This window comes from Chlorocebus sabaeus, chromosome 9 (genome assembly GCF_047675955.1).
Source record: "Chlorocebus sabaeus isolate Y175 chromosome 9, mChlSab1.0.hap1, whole genome shotgun sequence".
In the NCBI taxonomy this organism is placed as follows: Eukaryota; Metazoa; Chordata; class Mammalia; order Primates; family Cercopithecidae; genus Chlorocebus; species Chlorocebus sabaeus.
The window spans coordinates 130878253-130898694 of record NC_132912.1 but is presented as its reverse complement, the minus strand read 5'-3'; the positions used below and the strand labels follow the sequence as shown (position 1 = coordinate 130898694).

Sequence of the window (20442 nt, the reverse complement as noted above, 5' to 3'; positions counted from 1 at the left end):
AGCAAGACCCTGTCTCAACAATGACAAAATAATAGTATTTAAAGTAGCAAGCAGATTACTCTTTTAAAAATATCTTAAAATGTATCTCTTCCAAGTAACCACACACACACACACACACACACACACACACACACACGTTCTGAGAGAAAACAAAAGATGATAAAGTCGACAGAGAGCAAAAGACAAAAAAGAGAAGAAAGCAGAAGGGAATTTTTGAATCAGGGATTGAAAGAGTGGAGGAAAAAGATCAGCCTACTTAGCGTCCCAGGAAGTTAGCTAACACTTAGCGAGGACCTGACAAGTGCCAAAGCAACTCGTTTGATTTTGTCTTTAATTTTATTTTTAATTGACATGCAATAATTTTACATATTTATGGGCTACAGAGTGATATTTCAATATATATTCAAGGCTTAATGATGTAATCAGGGTAAACAACATATTTATCACCTCAAACATTTATCATTTCTTCATCTTAGAAACATTCCAAATCCTCTCTCCTCACTCCTTAAACATATCCAATAAATTACTGTTAACTATAGTCACCCTACAGTGCTATGGAACACTAGAACTCATTCTTTTTATCTACCGCTAATCTTGTATCCGTTAACCAACCTCTTCCAAGCTTACCCTTTTTTCTAGCCTTCCCAGTCTCTCATAACCACAATTCTACTCTCTACTTGGATGCATTCAACCTTTTTAGCTCCCACAAATGAGTGAGAACGTGTGGCAATGATCTTTCTGTGCCCGACTTATTTCACTTCACATAATGCCCTCCAGGCTCATCCATGCTGCTGGGAATGACAGGATTTAATCTTTCTGTGGCTGAATAGCATTCCATTGTGTATATGTACCATATTTTGTTTATTTATTCATCTAGTGATAGACATTTAGGTTGATTCCATATCTTGGCTGTTGTGGGTAATGCTGCAATCAACATGGGGGTGCAGGTATCTCTTCAATATACTGATTTCCTTTCCTTTAGATAAATACCCAGTAGTGGTATGGCTGGATCATATGGCAGTTCTCTTTTAGTTTTTCTGAGGAAACACCGCATTGTTTTCCATAATGGCTTACTAATACACATTCCCACCAACAGAGTGTCAGAGTTTCCTTGTACGTGCATCCTCACCTGCACTTGCTAATTTTTGTCTTTTTGATAGTAGCCCTTCTACCAGGGATGAATGACATCTCATTGTGATTTTGATTTCCATTTTTCTGAGGATTAGTGATTGTATTATTTGTATTGTAGTATTGTTATTTTTATTGTGTGTTTTTTTAATCAGCAGTTAGTTGAAACTGTGAATGCAAAAACCATGTTAGAGAAGTCCAGCTGTACATTCTAACACGAAGGAAGGAGAAGGGAAAGGAGCTATGTAGGAAAAAGTTTTTGAATAATGTTTAAATTAGTTGTTATTACTGTGAACTAGATTGTTATAAATTAAAATGTGCATTATAATCCCTAGAGTTACCCCTAAGAAAATAACTCAAAAAATAGAAAAAAAAAACAAAAGAAAATGGTACACTACAAAGTATCTACTTAACACAAAAGAAGGCAATAATCAAATAACAAAAGAACAAAAAAGACATGAAGTATGTAGGAAACAAATATCAAAATGGCAGGCATAAATCATAACTTATCAGTAATTTTATTAAAAGTGAGTGGATTAAAATCTCCAATTAAAAGGCAGATATTGGTATGACAAAAATTTTTAAATGAGACAACTATATGCTATCTTCAAAAGACACACTTTAGATTCAAAGACACAAATAAGCTGAAAATAAGAGGATGAAAAAGATATACTAAAAATAGTAAACAAAAGAGAGCTGGAGTAGCTATGCTAATAGACAAAAAGAAACCTTAAGGTCAAAATTGTTACTATAAACAAATGATTACATTTTATAATGAAAAAGGATAAATCCATCAATTATTATAAACATATATGCATCTAAAAACAGATAAAGTATATGAAGCAAAACTGACAGACTTGAAGAGAGAAATAGACAATGGAGATTTTAATGCCCTCTCAGCAAAAATGAATAAAACAACTAGACAGAAAATAAATAGAAAACTTGAACATCACTGTCAAACAACTAGACCTAAAAGACACCTGTAGAATATTCCACCCAACAACAGCAGAATATACATTCTTCTCAAATGTACATGGAACATTCTCCAGAATAGATCGTGTGGTAGGTCATATAGAAAGTCTCAATAAATGTAAAATTGCTGAAATCATACAATAGAATGAAGTTCCTAAGCAATAACAGAAGAAAATGGGAGACATTTTCAAATATATGGAAATTAGGCAATACGTTCCTAAACAATGCATCAAAGAAAAAATAACAAGGGAAATTTAAAAATACTTTGAGATAACAAAAATAAAATCCCAACATGCTAAAACTTTTTGTGGTGCAGATAAAGCATCACTTGAATGAAAATCTATAGCTGTAAATGTCTATATTAAAAAGGAAGATAGCTCTCAAATCAATAACCTAACCTTCTGACCTAAGGTAGTAGAAAAAGAAGAACAAACAAAGCCCAATGCAAGCAAGGGAATAAAATAACAAAGATTAAAGCAGAAATAAATGAAATAGAGAGTAAAAACAATAGAGAAAATCAACAATCCCAGAAGCTGATTCTTTGAAAAATATCAACAAGATTGACAAACCTTTAGCTAGACTGGCCAAGATTAAAAAAAAGAGAATACTCCAAATAGTAGAGTCAAGAATAAAGAGAAAACATTACTACCAACCACACAGAAATATAAATGATTATAAGGTAATACTATTAACATTATATGCCAACAAATGAGAAAACCCAGATGAAATGAACAAATTCCTAGAAAGATACCAAAAGGACTCACGAACAAGGAAAAAAAAAAACCTGTATAGACTTATGAGGAGTCTGTTTCTTGTACATAGAATGGGTGGTCATGGGGCTGCCGTAACTGGGGTGCAGGTAGAACTCCCAAGGATGCCTACACATCCTTCTCCAGTGCACTAAGACAGCTAGATAGCAACATGCAAAAGAATAAAGTTGGGCCTATACTTCCTACTATACACAAAACATAACTCAAAATGGATCCAAGACCTAAATGTAAGAGTTAGAACTATAAAACTCTTAGAGAAAAGCACAGAAGTACATCTTCATGACCATGGATTATGCAATAGTTTCTGAGATGTGACACCATATAACAAAAGAAAAAATTAGACAAATTGGAATTCATCATGGATTTAAAATATTTGCATTTCAAAAGACAACACCAAGAAAGTGAAAACACAACCCACAGGATGGCTCACACATACAGTGGGCAGTTGATACTGGCTGTTGGTCTGCAGCTCAACAGAACACACACCTTACCTCTTTGGTTAACTTGGATTTCTCACAGCGTGTGGCTGGGTTTCCAGAGGTATGTCCCAAGAGCATCCAAGGAGCTCAGGGGGAAGCTGCAAGGTTTCTTAGGACTTCAACCAGCAAGCCACATAGCATCTCTTTCACAATATTCTATTGGTCAAAAGTAAGTGACAAAGTCTTCTCAGATCCAAGGGGAGAGGACTACACAAAGGTATAAATGCTAGAAGGCATGATTAATTGTGGGGAAGAAGAAAGATGTATTTGGAGAAACTGTACCTTGAGAAAACAACGGAATTTTATCTGTACTACATTGTTTGAATCTTTAAAATGAAGAGATGAGTCTAAGTAAGTGGGTTTTCAATCCTTTTCTTTAACAATTTCACGGAGGTACAATTTGCATGCTACATAATTCATCTATTTAAAACATACAATTCAATGGTTTTAGTATATTCACAGGCATATGCAACCATCAACACAATCAATTTTAGGACATTTTCTGAATGTTATCTCAAAAAGAAAACCCATATCATCAGCCATTACCCTCTTTTTGTCCAAATAAAATATTTGATGAAATTCTTTTACATAGAATGGAGGGCCATGGAGCTGCCATGACTGGGGTGCAGGTAGAACCCCCAAGCTGTGCCTACACATCCTTCCCCAGTGCACCACGAGCAATCTCCAGCTCCTCCTTGGAGTCCTCCAGCTCCACAGAAGGCAATTTGAAAACCACTCATGGGAGCCAAGTCCATTCTTATTCTCTATGGTTCTATTTTTCAATAGCAGAATAATCACAGAAGAAGTTTAATTTTTAGGATAGTAGTGATCAAAGAGGTTTTTGAATGCTCTGGCATTTGTCATGATTAGGGTTTGACATAAAGAGATGTAGGAAAGGCAGCATGGTTTGTCAAAGCCCAGTGCATCATGTCAGGATGATTCATCTCCAAGAAGCAAATGATGATGTTGTAGAATCCAAGCCTTTGACACTGTAAAATCTCAAAGAACCAAGCTTTGGGAAGACTAGAGGGTAGAGTTATAGGATTCTCAGGCATGTGGGTGGGGAGAGAGAGATGGGAGGAGCATTGAATCCCAAAATCTCAAAAATTACAGGAGGGCAGCCAAGTGAAGAGGAAACACCACAATCTTAAGATGAAGATTCAAATACCTAAAATGGATTCAAAAATAAAGCAAATTCCTGGGAAGAATTAGTACCCCTGGAACACTGGCATGAAGGCTCCGGTCAGACACCTTCCATCTCTCCCTCCTCAAATATTCTCCCTTCCATTTAGTGAGAAGGTGTCTTGCCAAAGCAACATCTAATCCTAAAATAGATGCCAATGGGGGCAGGCAAAGTGGCTCACACCTGTAATCCCAGCACTTTGGGAGGTCGAGGCAGGAAGATCACTTGAGGTCAGGAGCTCGAGACCAGCCTGGCCAACATGGTGAACCTTCTTTCTAGTAAAAATACAAAAATTAGCCGGGTGCAGTGGCACACATCTGTGGTACCAGCTACTTGAGAGGTTGACACAGAAGAATTGCTTGAACCCAGGAGGCAGAGGTTGCAGTGAGCTGAGGTCATGGCAATGCACTCCAGCCTGGGCAACAGAGCAAGACACCTTCTTTAAAAAAACAAGAAGAAGAAAAAGAAGAAGAAGAAGAGGAAGAAGAAGAGGAAGAGGAAGAGGAAGAGGAAGAAGAAGAAGAAGAAGAAGAAGAAGAAGAAGAAGAAGAAGAAGAAGAAGAAGAAGAAGAAGAAGAAGAAGAAGAAAGAAGAAGAAGAAGAAGAAGAAGAAGAAGAAGAAGAAGAAGAAGAAGAAGAAGAAGAAGAAGAAGAAGAAGAAGAAGAGGAGGAAGAGGAAGAGGAAGAGGAAGAAGAAGAAGGAGGAGGAGGAGGAGGAGGAGAAGGAGAAGAACAAGAAGAAGAAGAAGAGGAGGAAGAAGAGGAAGGAGAAGGAGGAGGAGGAGAGGAGAGAGGAGAGGGGAGGAGAGGGGAGGGGAGAGGAGAGGAGAGGAGAGGAGAGGGGAAGACAAAGGAAGGGAAGGGAAGGGAAGAAAAGAGAAGAGAAGAGAAGAAAAGAGAAGAGGAAAAGAAGAGAAGAGAAGAGGAAAAGAAAAGACAAGACAAAGATGGCAATGTGATGATATCATTGACTTTATACCCCCCATCTCAGAAAGGGGCAAATATCAGTAATGTCGTATTGAATGACATTCATTGTTTGTAACACCTTGAATTTATAACCAACACTGGTGGTCAACCGATTCTTCATTCTGAACTGAAGATTGGAAAGGGACTTCAGAGAGATACCAGGGATCCATGAATTATTCAAAATAAAATTTATGTACACATGCATAGTCTTTCCAGTAATTAAGAAACTGAAAAATGTTGCATTGATACTTAATTGTTATATTATGTTCTTCTCAAAAATGTGGAGAGATTCTCCATCTCACTAGTCCAAAATCCCATAGTTTTGTTTTACTAATCTATTTTTTATAACTGTGAACATCCAATGAAATTCCCCTTCTCTGAAAGAAAGGAAACAACTGAAAAATCACTTTCTATTCCTAAAAATCAACTATAAGAGTTGGACAAAAGGTGTTGGATTTGTGGCATAGTGTACCAGCAAGGAGCTCTGTTGTGGCGGCTTTTCCTCCAGCGCCTGGGAGCTGAGTGTGCTCTGGAAGGAGGAGCGGGAGGGAGCCAGTGGCTGCCTCTTGACCCAACCTCTTGGCCGCCTTTCTGTCTCGTGCTGTCTAGAGCTACAGGACCTGACAATTTGACTGGAGCATCCATGTTCCTTGTTCAGATTTCCTGATGCTTATTCCCTCGCAGTGGCCTTTGTGACGCTGTCAGTGTCTACCTCTCATAAAAATGGTGGCAATTCTTGAGACAGGATGTTTCCTCATGATCTGCAGCTGATTCAAGCCATGCGTTCCCTCAAACTTGCTTCCATCTCATTCCTCTGCTGGCTGTTACCTACTGTGTCTCAGTCACACCTAATTGCTCCTGTGTTGTCTGCACAGTGAAAGGTGTGTCACATTCCCCACACTCCTCGCACAGGCACCTAATGAGATTTGCTTCTCCTTAAGCTAAGTGGAAAAGGAGATGCTCATTTGGACCACAGATTTTCACCTGAGGTTTTACAAAATCTTCAAGTCATTTTTTTTCCTGGGACATGAAATCTACTTCCCTACATAGCCAAAACGTTTCCAATAAACATATATTCCTTCTTATTTCTTGGAAACAAATTAAGTCATTCCAGTGCATCAGCGAGGATCACTATGGTGCCAAGTATGTCATACAGCCATGGAGAGGCAAGCCATGTCTCAGGAACACTGTGCAGATCTCCTGAAGACTTTGCCTTTGGCTATGGAAAAAGAGCATGTCATCTACTTACACAATATATGCTTGCCTCTTGACTGATAACTAGTTTTCTGTGGCAACTTTCCAGGTTGAACTCATGGGCTTTTGATCTATAAATGCAGAAGACATGTTTCAGAATTCCAATTCCTTGAGAAGTTGGAGGCCTGAAAAGGATCATGTGATTATGCATTCTCCTCTCCATCTGCCTGTTTGGGGCACTGTCTCAACCCAAACCCCTACTGTCCGGATGCCCCCACTGTTGCAGATTAAGCCCCTTGCCTCAGTGCCTGTCAGGGCCTAGTGCCTGGACAGGGCTGCTTCTGCTGTGTCCTGCAGGTCTGAGGCATGCACGTGTCTGGAATTCTTCTCCATCTTGGGATATTTCTATCCACCCATTAATTCCAGCTCCCTGTTACTACCTGGGATTAAGCCACAGTGGGAAGCAACTCTTTTGACTGCTTGATTTTCAACTTCAGTTCAGTTTCCCCAAGTGCCTGATGTACATTAACCGATATCACACTTGACATTCATCTATTTTGGAACAATGATTTGAATTGAAAGCTCTCACCTCAAACATAAACAACTGTAGAATATGTTTCCGTGTAAGTCTTCTGAGAAATTATCTGATTTTGCTGCAGCACTCATTGATTTAAAATAATACTGGTGCGAGACAGAACCAATCAGTAGACTCTCCTGACATAAGCTAAACATCTTTACTCCCTAAAATAGAATTATGTATGGTGTGGAAATGTATTGGAGTGAAATTATTCCTGAATATAACAATGACAATGCAATTTCCTGGATTTATGATGGGTGCTTTGGGAATTGTATAAGTGGCCTAAAAGAGTTAATGTCCCTCCCAAAGTGCTTTATTTTAATGTTTGGGAAGTTTATAATCTAGTATACTACATTGCTTTCCAGAAATACCTCATCATTACAAGCCTCCATCCATAAAAAATATTTGCTTTTATGGATGAAGATGCTCTCTCAACAAAAATATTAAATGGGGCAAGTTTGCAACTTCCTAAATCCAATCACTAAAAATTTGCCATTCTCACATTAGCACAATAATAAAAAACAACATATGTGAATATCCACCACCTTTCTGGCCAAAGGGCCATTTCAATGGTTGGTTGAACAAGGAGAAATTGCATTTTTCTTCCACCCAAGCTGCCCTCTCTGCCATTTGCAGCCTGTAGTGTCACTATCAACCCACCATCAGCGAGGGGAAAGGAAACTGGGAAAGTGACAGAAAGATGACAAGTTGCCCATGAAAATTACTAGGACAAAAGATCAGGTCTTCACTAAGGATGAACATGACTCTGTGGGAGTGTTTAGCCATCAGATCAGAAATTTGGAATTGGACAGGTTGGGAGAGAAGAAAAAAAGATTACTGCAATAATTTGGGAAAAACTTCTTGAGGGAGCAAAGATGACTTAAATTGGATGTGCTAAACAGAATTTTCACTACTAATTTCTGAATGAAAAGATGCTACTTTTCCATAAGAAAGACAAGTATTTGTGTTCAAATGATACTCATAAACTGTTCCCTGACCAGGCTTCCATAAATCGTCTCCTGCCCATGTATCACAGCCTTTGAAACCATTGATGGTATTCTGGGAGCAACACGCCTCCACCCTCCCCTCGGGTACCATAAATACAGTCCATTATCAGCCAGCAACAGTGATTCCAAATCTGAGGCCCCAGAAGTTGGAGACCGGACTAAGTGCAGAATAGGATCCAAGCTCAGACGTTCCTTGAAAAGTTTTGACTCCAGCTCTTCTGACTTCTTGAGCCTGCCAACTTGGAATGGAAACCTCTTGAGAACATGTTTTCTTACAAAATTCAAAAAGAGCTTTGCTGTGAGCCAACAGCTGGAAATGCCGTGAGAGCAGGCGCTCTTGGAGATCTGATTTCTTACAGCATTTTGGCACCTCTGGTTCGGCTCCTGGCGGGCAACCAGAAGCTGGAGAGGTAATAAAACATGGTATGCTCCCAGGACAGCTCTGGGGTAGGCTCCTTTCTGGAGAGAGGACGGCTCATGCCAGGAGAAGGGCTGGGCCCCATGCTTTTGCTGCTCTCAGTGGAAGGGACATAGGGAGCATCTCTGGAGGGGTGCACTGACACCAATACCGTGTTTTTCCTGGTGACAGGCACCAGGGCAGCTTCCTTTGTTAGGTCAGTCAATGCATGCTGGGTTTCTGGATAGCCCTGGCCCTGAAAAAATTTAGGAACACAAGTGATTGTAGAGGCAGCCACTGCAAACAAAAGCTTAATTTACTAGCTTCAATCCTAAAGCAATTTTTAAGCAGTAGTAGTCTATTCCCCAATCATTTCTAAAATAACTGGAAATAACTAGGCCAATTAGATTTCAGTACCTATGGTTCTTAGTGTGTTTATATTTCCCTTCTTTTTACCTGCTTCATTCTAATATTCTTGTTCATCATTTTCTCTTAGTAGAACAAAGAGACAAGATGCTAAGGAGCCAAGTTTACAAATGTGGAAGAGGTGATTCTAATCTCACTGCTGGTACAGACTCTATTTCGTCCCCTCAAGTGCGTGTCCAGAAGGCATAGAGTATTTGAATGTCCTTCAAGAAGGAGCCAAAGCAAATGGCATCTGCCACACTAACTCCAGTGGAGAAAAAGAATCTCACTACTCAGGCCAGTATATTATCCTCCCTGTCAAAACAACTACACCTCAACTCTCACCCATCAACTTCTCGATTATCCTCCTTGGTTATGAAAATTAGTGCCTGTTAAACTTTAGATTACAGAGAGAAATAGCCAAGCTCAAATTTTCTGATAGCCAATATATGACTACCCACCAGAAGGACCCACATAGATCCAGGGGACGACTATGTGTGATCAAACACCATGGTCCTGCACAGTGCCCCAATCCACGTGAGGGTGCATTATGAAGACTTTACTGTGGACAAAGCAACTTGGGCCAAGGTAAGGCGTGAAGCCACACTGGCACTTGGCCCATTGAAGCCACTTGGAGTGATAGCATTGCCAGATAAAATGCAGGATGTCCAGTGAAATTAGAATTTCAGATAAACAATGAATCATTTTTAGAATGAGTATATCGGGTGCAATATTTGGGACATACACTAAAAAGTTAGTTGCTCTTCTGAAATCAAATATGACTGGGCATTCAGTATTTTATTTGCAAAATCTGGTCATCCTAATTTGGAGTTTCTGTTGGTGGTGAAGCAGCCAATTGCATTCACGCCCAGACCCATGAAACCGCACTGGGAGCCAATGCAAGGCCCTAGGACTCAGCAGGGTGCTAGAGAGATGCAGCAGGAATTTCACTTCCAACACCCCCTCACCCACCTCCACTCCCAGGGACCTCGGTGAGATGCTCCGTGACTTGGAAGCAGCTTTCTCAGGAAATTAAGCCAAGATGCCTGAAGCCTGAGAAGGAAAATAGATCCAACTTGAAAAGAACAAGTAAGTTTTTAAATAAGGAAATGTTATTAACTGAAAGCAGAGAGACTGGAAATCACCACCTTTTCAGAATGACTAGAGGGAAAGAAGTATCTCATAATAGAAAAAAATAAAGAGCAAGAGGCAGAGGGAGATGAAGATATCCAGCCTTCCTGGAGCCCTTGCTTTGATCCCTCCACTTCACCAGGGCTTAGAAAGACCCTTCAGATGGGCATTGTGTAACAAGGCCTGTACCACTTCCCTCATAGAGCCTTTAAAACTCTTTTATTATGATTATTACTGTGATTTATATATAAGGAACACAGTGCCATTGCATAAATTTAGAGAACTTCAAAAAGAAGAAAATAAAAATTACTCACATTCCTGAGATTAAAAGATAACCACTGTATATCCTTCCATCATTTATCTCAGCATATATACAAAGTTTACAGCATTGGAATTATAAAGCATATAACATTTTGTAACCTACTTTTATCACTTAATATATTGTGAATGTTATTGCATATGCTTAAATAGTTTCTGAGAATATAATTTTTAATGACTACTTAGTATTCCATTGCTTTTAATGGACCACAATTTATTTAACCCATTTTCTCTCATTGGATATTGATACTGTTGCCCATTTTTCACTGTTAGAGAGAGCACCACACAGTCTTCTCGTATGCACAGCTCTTTAGGATTCTCTAATTATTGACTTGAGAAAAATACCTGAAAGTAAGACTCTTGGGTCATGAGGTGTGAATATTGTTAAGGTTTTAATTCACATTGCCAATGTATCCTCCAGAAAATCTTATACACAATATATAAGAGTTGCTGTTTTCCCATAACCTTGCCAACGCTGGGCATCGCCTCTTTCAAAAATCTTTACAATATTGATCAGCCAAAAATCTTTCTCATTATTTAAAATTTAATTTGCTCATTTCTAATGGGATGAACATTTCTTCAAATGTTAGTTGAGCATTTGTGGTTCTTATTTAACGACGCTTTTTTCACATTTTTGGGCATTTTTTAAAACTTTTGCCAAAATTTATGGACTACAGGTAATAATCCTTTACATAACCATATGCTACAATGTGTTCCCATTGTAGGAACTGTTAAGATCAGTTAGGGTGTAATCTGGTGTTAAGAATTTTCAAATGTTTATGTAGACAAATTTTTATCATTTTTCTTTGTGATACCTTGAGCTTCCTCACCTGCCTTGATACCAGATAAACATGCAGCTGTTACTGTTGAGTTCTTCTGGGTCTCTTACACCTGCCCCTTTTGTCTGCTGAAATGAATTTTCATCTAGGACTGATAATGGGATTTTTTCCAAATAATTAACCTGCCTTTTTTTTTTTTTTTTTTTTTTTGAGACAGAGTTTCACTCTGTTGCCCAGGCTGGAGTGCAGTGGTACAATTCTCAGCTCACTGCAACCTCTGCCTCCTGGGTTCAAGCAATTTTCCTGCCTCAGCCTCCTAAGTAGCTGAGATTACAGGCACCTGCCATCATGCCTGGCTAATTTTTTGTATTTTTTTTTTTTTTAGTAGAGACAGGGTTTCACCATTTTGGCCAGGCTGGTCTCGAACTGCTGACCTCAAGTGATTCACGCGTCCTGGCATCCCAAAGTGCTGGGATTACAGGCATGAGCCACCTGCCAAACCTGCCGTCTTAAAATCATCCACTGAAGATCTCTTTTCTCCATGGATTTAAAATGCCACACTTATCATAGCCGAGTGGGGCATTGGGTGCCTCTGACATTCTCCATGTTCCCCCTCTGCCTGTCTGATCTCGCACCTACACTCCACCCTGTAACCACTAAAGCTGTGGAACTCTTCTTAGTAACAGGCATACCTTAGAGATGTTGTGGGTTCCATTCCAGACAATTGCAACAACGTGAATGTCTCAATACAGTGAGAAGAGAAGGGGAGGGAAGAAAAGAGGATGTAAATTTTTTGGTTTCCTAGTGCCTTGCAAAAGTTATTTTTATACTATGTATACTATTAAGTGTGCATGAGCATTGTATGTATAAAATGCAATGTACATAGCTTAATTTTAAAATACTTCATTGCTAAAAAATGTTAAGGATCACCTGATCTTTCCTGAGTCATCTCGTTGCTGGTACAGGGTGTTGCCTTGATGTGCATGACTGTGAAGTGATCAGGATGGTGGTTGCTGAAGGTTGGGGTGGCTGTGGCAATTTCTTAAAATAAGACAACAATAAAATTTGCCACATCAATTGAATCCGCCTTTTATGAAAGATCTCTCTATAACATGTGATGCTTTTTCATGGCATTTACTCACAGTAGAACTTCTTTTAAAAACAGAGTTGGCCAGGCACAGTGGCTCACACCTGTAATCCCAGCACTTTGGGAGGCCCAGGCAGGCGGATCATGAGGTCAGGAGTTCGAGACTATCCTGGCCAACTTGGTGAAACCCCGTCTCTACTAAAAATACAAAAATTAGCTGGGTGTGGTGGCACATGCCTGTAATCCCAGCTACTCAGGAGGCTGAGGCACAGAATTGCTTGAATCCAGGAGGTAGAGGTTGCAGTGAGCCAAGATTGCATCCCTGCACTCACTCCAGCATGGCGGCAGGGCAAGACTCTGTCAAAAACAAAACAAAACTAAAAAGCCGAGTCAACCCTCTTAAACACTGCCATTGCGTTATCAACTAATTTTATGTAACAGTCTTTATCCTTTGTTTTCATTTCAACAGTGTTCACAGCATCTTCACCAGGAGTATATTCTATCCCAAGAAACCAGTTCCCTTGCTCTTCTATAAGAAGCAAGTCCTCATCCACTCAAGTGTATCTTGAGATTGCAGCAATTCAGTCACGTCTTCAGCCTCCACTTTGTAATTCTAGTTATTCTATTTTCCACCATGTCTGCAATTACTTCCCCCAGTGAAGTCTTGAACTCCTCAAAGTCATCCGTGAGAGCTGGAATCAACTTCTTCTAAACTCCTGATAATATTGATATTTTAATCTTCTGAATTTTGAATGTTCTTGATGGCATATAGAATGGTAAATCCTTTCTAAGTTTTCGATTTACTTTGCCCAGATCCATTGTAAGAATTACTATCTACGGCAGCTACAGCCTTATGAAATGTATTTCCTAAATAGTAAGACTTGAAAGTCAAAATTACTCCTTGATACATTGGCTGCAGAATGGATCTTGTGTTAGCAGGCAGGGAAGCAACATTCATCTCCTTGTACATCTCCAACAGAGCTTTAGGGTGGCCAGATGCATTGTCAATGAGCAGTAATATTTTGAAAGGAATCTTTTGTGTGTGTGTGTACAGTAGATCTCAAAAAATGGGCTTTAAATATTCAGCAAACCATGCTATAAACAGATGTGCTGTCACCCAGGCTTTGTTGTCCTATTTATAGAGCACAGACAGAATAGATTCAGCTTAATTCTTAAGGGCTCTAGGATTTTTAGAATGGTAAAGGAGCATTGGCTTCAACTTAAAGTCACCAGATACATTAGCCCCTATCAAGAGAGTCAGCCTGCCCTTTGAAACTTTGAAGCCAGGCATTGACTTCTCTGTAGCTATGGAAGTCCTAGAGGGTATCTTCCAGTATAACGCTGTTATGCCTATATTGAAAATCTGTTGTTTAAAGCAGCCACCCCAGTAATCTTAGCTAGATCTTCTGGATAACTTGCTGTAGCTTCTCCATCAGCATTGCTGTTTTACCTTGCACTTTTATGTTATGGAGATGGTTTCTTTTCTTAAATCTCATGAACCAATCTTTCTTACAGGCTTCAAACTTTTCTTCTGCAGCTTCTTTACCCTCTCAACCTTCATAGAATTGAAGAGAGTTAGGATCTCATGGTGGATTAGGCTTTGGCTTAAGAGAATGTTGTGGCTGGATTGATCTTCTATCCAGACCACTCAAACTTTCTCCATATCAGCAATAAGGTTGTTTCACTTTCTTATCATTTGTGTGTTCACTAGAGTAGCACTTTTAATTTCCTTCAACTTACATTTTCCTTTGCATTGACAATTTGGCTAAGTTTAGCACAAGAGGCCTGACTTTCAGCCTAAGTCATCTTTTAACACATCTTAATCATTTCTAACTTTTGATTTAAAATGTGAGATATTCAACTCTTCCTTTCACTTGAACACTTAGAGGCCATTGTAGGATTATCATTTGGTCTAATTTCAATCTTTTTGTGTCTTAGGGAAGCCCAAAAGGAGGGAGAGACAAAAGAATGGCTGATCAATGGAGCAGTCACAACACATACATTTATCAATTAAGTTCATTGCCTTACATGGGTACAGTTCATGACACCCCACAATAATTAAAAGAGTTTCATTAAAGATCACTGATCACAAGTCATCATAACAGATTTAATAGCAATGAAAAAGTTTGAAATATTGCAAAGCATCACCAAAATGTAATACAGATAGGAACACGCTGTTGGAAAAAAAATGGCACCAATAGACTTGCTCCATTTGTTAAAAATAAATAAATAAATAAATAAAAATAAAAATTAAAAAAAAAGCAATATCTGCAAAGCCCAGTAAAATGAGATGTACTTGTCCTCTCCACTGTTCTCCTCCATTAGGAATCAATATTTTTGCTATTCTTCTAGAACAGTCTGAAGCCAATCCCAAATTTGAATTGAGATTGGAATTGCCCTAATACAAGTTACATTGTGCATATTTGACCTCTGTGCATTATTCAGAACCAAGGGCTATATCTCTGTTTATTCAACACTTCCTTGACACCCCTCAAGACCTGCTGTTCTTTTCTTCACGTGGGTCCCTGGTATATCTCACTAGGTTTACTCCTAGAATTTAGTGTCCTACATTGATCTTGTGTATTGAAAATATTTTATCTTCTCATTTTCCAGCTAATTATTAATGGAAGATAAGAAAATTTTTGATTTGTGCATGCTACTTTTCTTTAAAAAGAAACTATTAACTACTTTCTTTAAAATATTCTCTTAGAGTTTCTAGATATGGGCGCAGTTTTTTTATCTATTCCTTAATTTTATTTCTCCTTACTGTCTTATCATACCTGCTAGAACTTTCAGAACAACGATCGTAATGATGGTGATTGTAGCATCCTTACCCCAATCTTGACATTAACTGCAGAGTCTTTGAAGGACCTTCATTAAATGCAATGTAGCTGCTGATTTTCTATTGTTGTTATTGTTCTTTTTTTATGTCAAGGAACTGTTCTATTCCTAACTTATTAAGTTTTTATCAGAAATTGATGTTGAATTTTATCAGATGCCTTCTGGGAATCTATTGAGGTTTTACTTCTTTTAATCTACGGATGTGATATATTTTATTAATAGATTTCTGAATATTAAAACATTATTATATTCCTAGAATAGACCTATATGGTATATGAAAATGTTGTTTTCCACTTGCTATTTGCTATATATTATTTAGGACTTTTTGGTTTTTGATTCAACAGCTATGGACACATCTCACCAGGAGCCAGTGCCGTGCACTACTCTTACTTCATCCTCCAGGGAGCTGGGTCTGGAGTTTTCTGACACTTTTTCAAATTTTAGATTCAAGCCCCAGATCGTTCTGTGAAATGTGCCAGGAAGCATTCTCTCCCTGTGCTTTGCAATCATTCATATAGCAGGATAAGTATTTGTTCTTACAAAAGAAATCCCTCACTTCCAAACTCTGACAGATTCTAAAATCAATCTGAAAGACCAAAATACTGAACTTAGAGGGATCAACACAAGAAATTAATATGAAAGTATTGCAAAATCATAACTATTAAGCCTAAGACAACTTTCAAAATTTTTCTCCGTGGTTATTACCCTGTAGAAATACGTGAAAATTTATATTTCCTTCAGAAAAACGTTACATTTCACTGATAGTTTATTACCACTGTTTTAATATGTAGCATTTCTTTATAGCTTTTATCACCATTATTTATAGTTTTATTAATTCTGTTCTCTTCCTTTATTTCCTCAATCATGGTTATTAAATTCCTCACTTCTCCATATTTACAGTTTTTTCTTTTTATCCCAAATAGATCTTTCAGTGGTTAAACTTTTCTAAGGTGTATTTGTTTGTTTTTAAAGTTCTTGAATTTATCAAGTTTACTTTTTCCATGTTTTGTTTCATAAATTTCTCTTTTGTAGTGTTTATTATTTTTTAAACATCCTTAAACTTAATATCTTGGATTTTCTAAAACTATAAAAATAAGTGGTTATTAGAGGTTTTTATTGTTGTTTATTCTTATTTACTAACAAATATATTTAATCTGATGTGTTTAACTCTGAATTGACTTTGGGCTTCATCTTTAATTTTTATATGTCTTTGTTTTTTAAGTATCCTTGAATTAGAGACTTTATTTAATCTAATACTGGGGGAGTATTATTTTAATTTTTAAGTGTATTATAGTTGGTGGTAATTTTTGTTATTAAAATTTGTGTCCATTTTGTTATAGCTACAAATATGGTCTGTATAGTTTGTTACTTAAGAGATTTCATTATGTTTTTCTTTGTAATTAAGACATTTTGATCATCAATTTTTACAAACATATTATGGATATTATCCTCATTGTTTGCATGGTACAAAGTTTACTACGGCTTATTAAACACAAATCAACTCTATTTGTTATAAGTTATTCGGTTTTTAATCTCTCTGTTTAATTTTGTTCATTCATCTTGTCCTATACTGACCATGGCATATGAAAATTACTCACTGGGTTAATCATGTTTTTGTCAATTTCTTCTTATATTTTTATTTTTACTTTATATATTCCTATAATTATATTTCACACATATGGGTTTATTATTCATATATACATTCATGGCACATTTTGCTTTTTATTTATATGAAAATCATTGAAACTGTTTCAACTCTTAATTTGATATTGCTTCTACTTTTCAGTTACTTGTATTTACTTGACATGTCTTTGTCCAACCCCTATTTTCCGATCTTTCTATGTCTTTTTATTTTATATGTATCTTTTGTCACTAGACTTTAATTCAACTCTGCTTTTCAATCAAGCCTGCAAGTCTGTCATTTGAGGAATTTGGCCTCTTCACATTTATCACTGGACTTATTTCTATTGTGCCTTATTTTTTAATACGTTCTTGTTGCTTCCCTTTATTCATCTTTTACTAAATAATTTTCCTTAACTCTTTTTTTCTTTGGTAATTTTCAAAGAGTAACTCCTGTTTTTATTCCATGTGTGGTTATTTCTACACCCCTTTTTATAATCACTTTTTTTTTTTTTTAGTTACCGTTAACACCATGATATTATCCAATGTCTCTTCCCAAGGAAAACAAAAGTTTAACGCACATTTACTTTTTCTTTCCCTATCTCATTTGTCAACTTTTGTTTTTATTATCTAATAGCTAGAGTAGATAATCAATACTTAATTATTTGCATAGCATGCCTTTGGCTCTTAATAATTATATTTTGTACTTGGGTTGCTTTTTAATCATATGAGTCACAGTTATTTCAACTCTACATACCTTGCTGGTTTTGCTGTTTACTTCTCTTCTTTTAGCTATGACTTCCCCATCCTTCCATAGCTGGCTGCAGGGTATCTTCAATACATTTTTAAAGAAGGGTACATGAGTGTTATATTTTTGAGGTTCTTTGCATATCTGAGAATGTCCTTTGCTGTAGCCAATTCTAATCAACATACACATAATGTGCACCTTCCATGTGTCTGGCGTGTTGCTAGGTCCAAGGAAGAGAGAATTAATGAGATAGCATAAATCTTTACAGTCTTTACCTTATGCAATTTGCAGACTAACTGGATGCTACCTAAAAATGACACATTGTCAGGGTAGAGAAGACTTGCATCAAAATATCATTCTAAAAAAAAACTCTGTAAACACTCACTCATTGTTGTCTAGTCTTTATCATTGCAGAAAAATTTACCCACTATCCAATCTGTCTCAAGGTACAGATGATCATGTGAGATGGGGGATATCGGAATTGAATTTTTTTCAGGTACAGTGTTCAGGTAAATAACAAAATAAACAAAACAATTCATAATCTCAAGCGGAACAGAATATGAGCTCTGTGTTCCAATAAAAGTGAAAACGGATTTGGTCTTTTTGTAGGTAGAAGAAACTCATAGCAGTTTGAGTTTTACTTCTTCTTAGGTTGATTTTTTTTAGCCTGCATGCACATTTGTTTTCAACATTAAAAATCAAGTTCCACTGATTGTGTTTGGTACTCATAAAGCCCTTTTGATTCCTCAGAGATAACACTGGCTTCTCTGTTCACTGTACTCTCTTCTTCAGGAATTCCCATTATACATACATTGGATCTCTTGACCTTCCAGGTCTCCTACTTAATTTTTTATCATTTTATTTATTTGTCACTTTTCTCTGAGCTTCTCCGTATTCTCAGGTTTATCTTCTATGTCGATGAATCAATTGTCTACAATTAACTGCCCACGTTGCAGTTTAAATTTAGCAATTATTTGGAAACAGCCTTTGAGGGTCTTGCTTTTTCCCCTGCAAAAATAAATGCCAGTTCTGATTTCATAGGTGCAGTGCCACCCTAAATTTTGTGAAAAATAGAAAAGAAGAACTTTCTAGAATTTTCTGCTTCTTGCTGCTACCTCATTTCACAGAGCAACATTTGTTCTGAGTCCTTAAAACTTCTGATTGTTTTATCATAAGTCACCATTATTTGCTTATCTTTGTAAAGAAAGGTTTCTTTTGCCCATTTTAGAGTTATCATAGTTTCTGTAGCTAAATCAATATTTCAGGCAGACACTAAAGGATATAGGAAAAGTTGAAGGCTCTATACTTGCTCTGTGAGGTTGCTTGCCCAGCAGGGTGACTGTGGAGGGAGCAGGGCCGGGGCCCTTCTGTGGAGGTGCTCTCCTCTGTCTGAGAGTGTCTCTCCACACTTCTGGGAGAAGACTTTCCCTTCTCTGCAAGGTATGGCTGTTGGCAGGGTCCTCATGTGCTCTCCTGCCACCTCAGTCCCCAGTCCAGCCCTTCTAGCTGGGGAACAACACTGCAGGTCTGTGGGGTCTTTCCGAGAGAGATCTCAAATTCACTTTCCTTCTTTGATGGGAAGACATGGTTAGGGTCGATCCTTCCTTCCTTGTTGTCCTGTGTGCCAAAAAAATTACAAAATCTTGAGTTTCCTGTTCTGGGGATGCTACTGTAGGGTGCAGCTCCAACTTTGGGTTTTCACGACTTTCTCATGTCTCTAGTCTTTTCCATGGGAAGCTCGGTAGTCAGCATGGGGAGAGATGGCAACCACGAGCCCACCAAAGGCACCAGGGCCCAAACCCACCTGAGAATGAGGAGGAGGGGCCAGGTTGGGGGGAGAGGAAGTGCCTCGCTGCGGGCTCCTGCCCCCAATATGTAAGACAGGCTGCTGCTCCTCAACGCCAGGAGGGTCCTGAGCCCACCCAGCCCAGCATAGGGGAAGAAGGGCCCTGTGGGCAACGTGGGCCAGCTCTCCTAAAGGAGTTGACCTGTGGGGTCTGAGAAGGAGAGCTGACTCCAGCCTCTGCCACTGAGACCATTCCTGCTTCCACTGTCCTCTGGGGCCCAAGTTCCCCAGCTCAGAAGGAAGGAGGGTGGGAGTGACCAGGCTCTCTGGCAAGGCCTTCCGGCCCGACTCGGGACCCCAGCACTCATTGCAGCTCCCCCAGCCCAGCTCGCTGCATCAACAACATTTTCCCTCTCTCTGTTGGGAGAACTAGGGATTCTTTCATTAAGAAACATTTTTATGTTGGCCTCTCTGACTCAAGGAGCAACAGAAGGCAAAGACGAGCGACTTTCACATCACAGTGAAAATAAAATTTCCTCTAGACAGTCAACAGCAACACCCTGAGAGCAGGAAGGTAAATATGTACTTTCTCCTTGTCCTCTCTCATTTTCCCCTTTTGTGTGTTAAGAAGCCCCTGTTTTGCGCGGCCGGCAGGAAGGCGTTGCGTGGGAACGCCTGCAAATCTGCAGGACCCGGAGAGTGGGGGCAGCGGCATTCTTGATCTCACTCCTATCGATCGCCTCTAATGAGCGCCCGTGCAGCTGCGGCTAATGGTGGTGCGTCTGGTGTTAAGGGCAAGTGTGGGAGAAGATTATCAACCCAAGGGGCTTCACAGTTGCCGGACTGCCCAGAGCCCTCGGGGCGAGGATGCACTTGAGAGGTCACTGAATCAAATGAGGAAGATTCAGTGCCTGCCGCCGGAAGAAATGCAGCAGGACTGGAAATTTTTTTCCAACAGAGACTACAGGCATCAACAAAACCGTTACCTTCTGCTAGTCATTAGTCCCTGACCCTTTGCCGGATAAGAAGACTCCTACCGGAGCCGCCTCGTCCT

General features: G+C 38.7%; 1 long non-coding RNA gene across 2 annotated transcripts; it reads right to left on the bottom strand.

Annotated features, from left to right (window-relative positions):
• Positions 1–322: 322 nt before the first annotated feature.
• On the bottom strand, positions 323–19866 carry LOC103216700 (uncharacterized). Of its 2 annotated transcripts, none has more exons than XR_012094071.1 (3): positions 17612–19866; positions 10051–10131; positions 323–8929 (listed from the first exon to the last, which is right to left on the bottom strand). It is a non-coding gene; the product is annotated as an uncharacterized lncRNA (long non-coding RNA). The 2 variants fall into 2 exon arrangements; XR_012094072.1 differs by lacking the exon at positions 17612–19866 and adding an exon at positions 11999–13630.
• Positions 19867–20442: the final 576 nt, after the last annotated feature.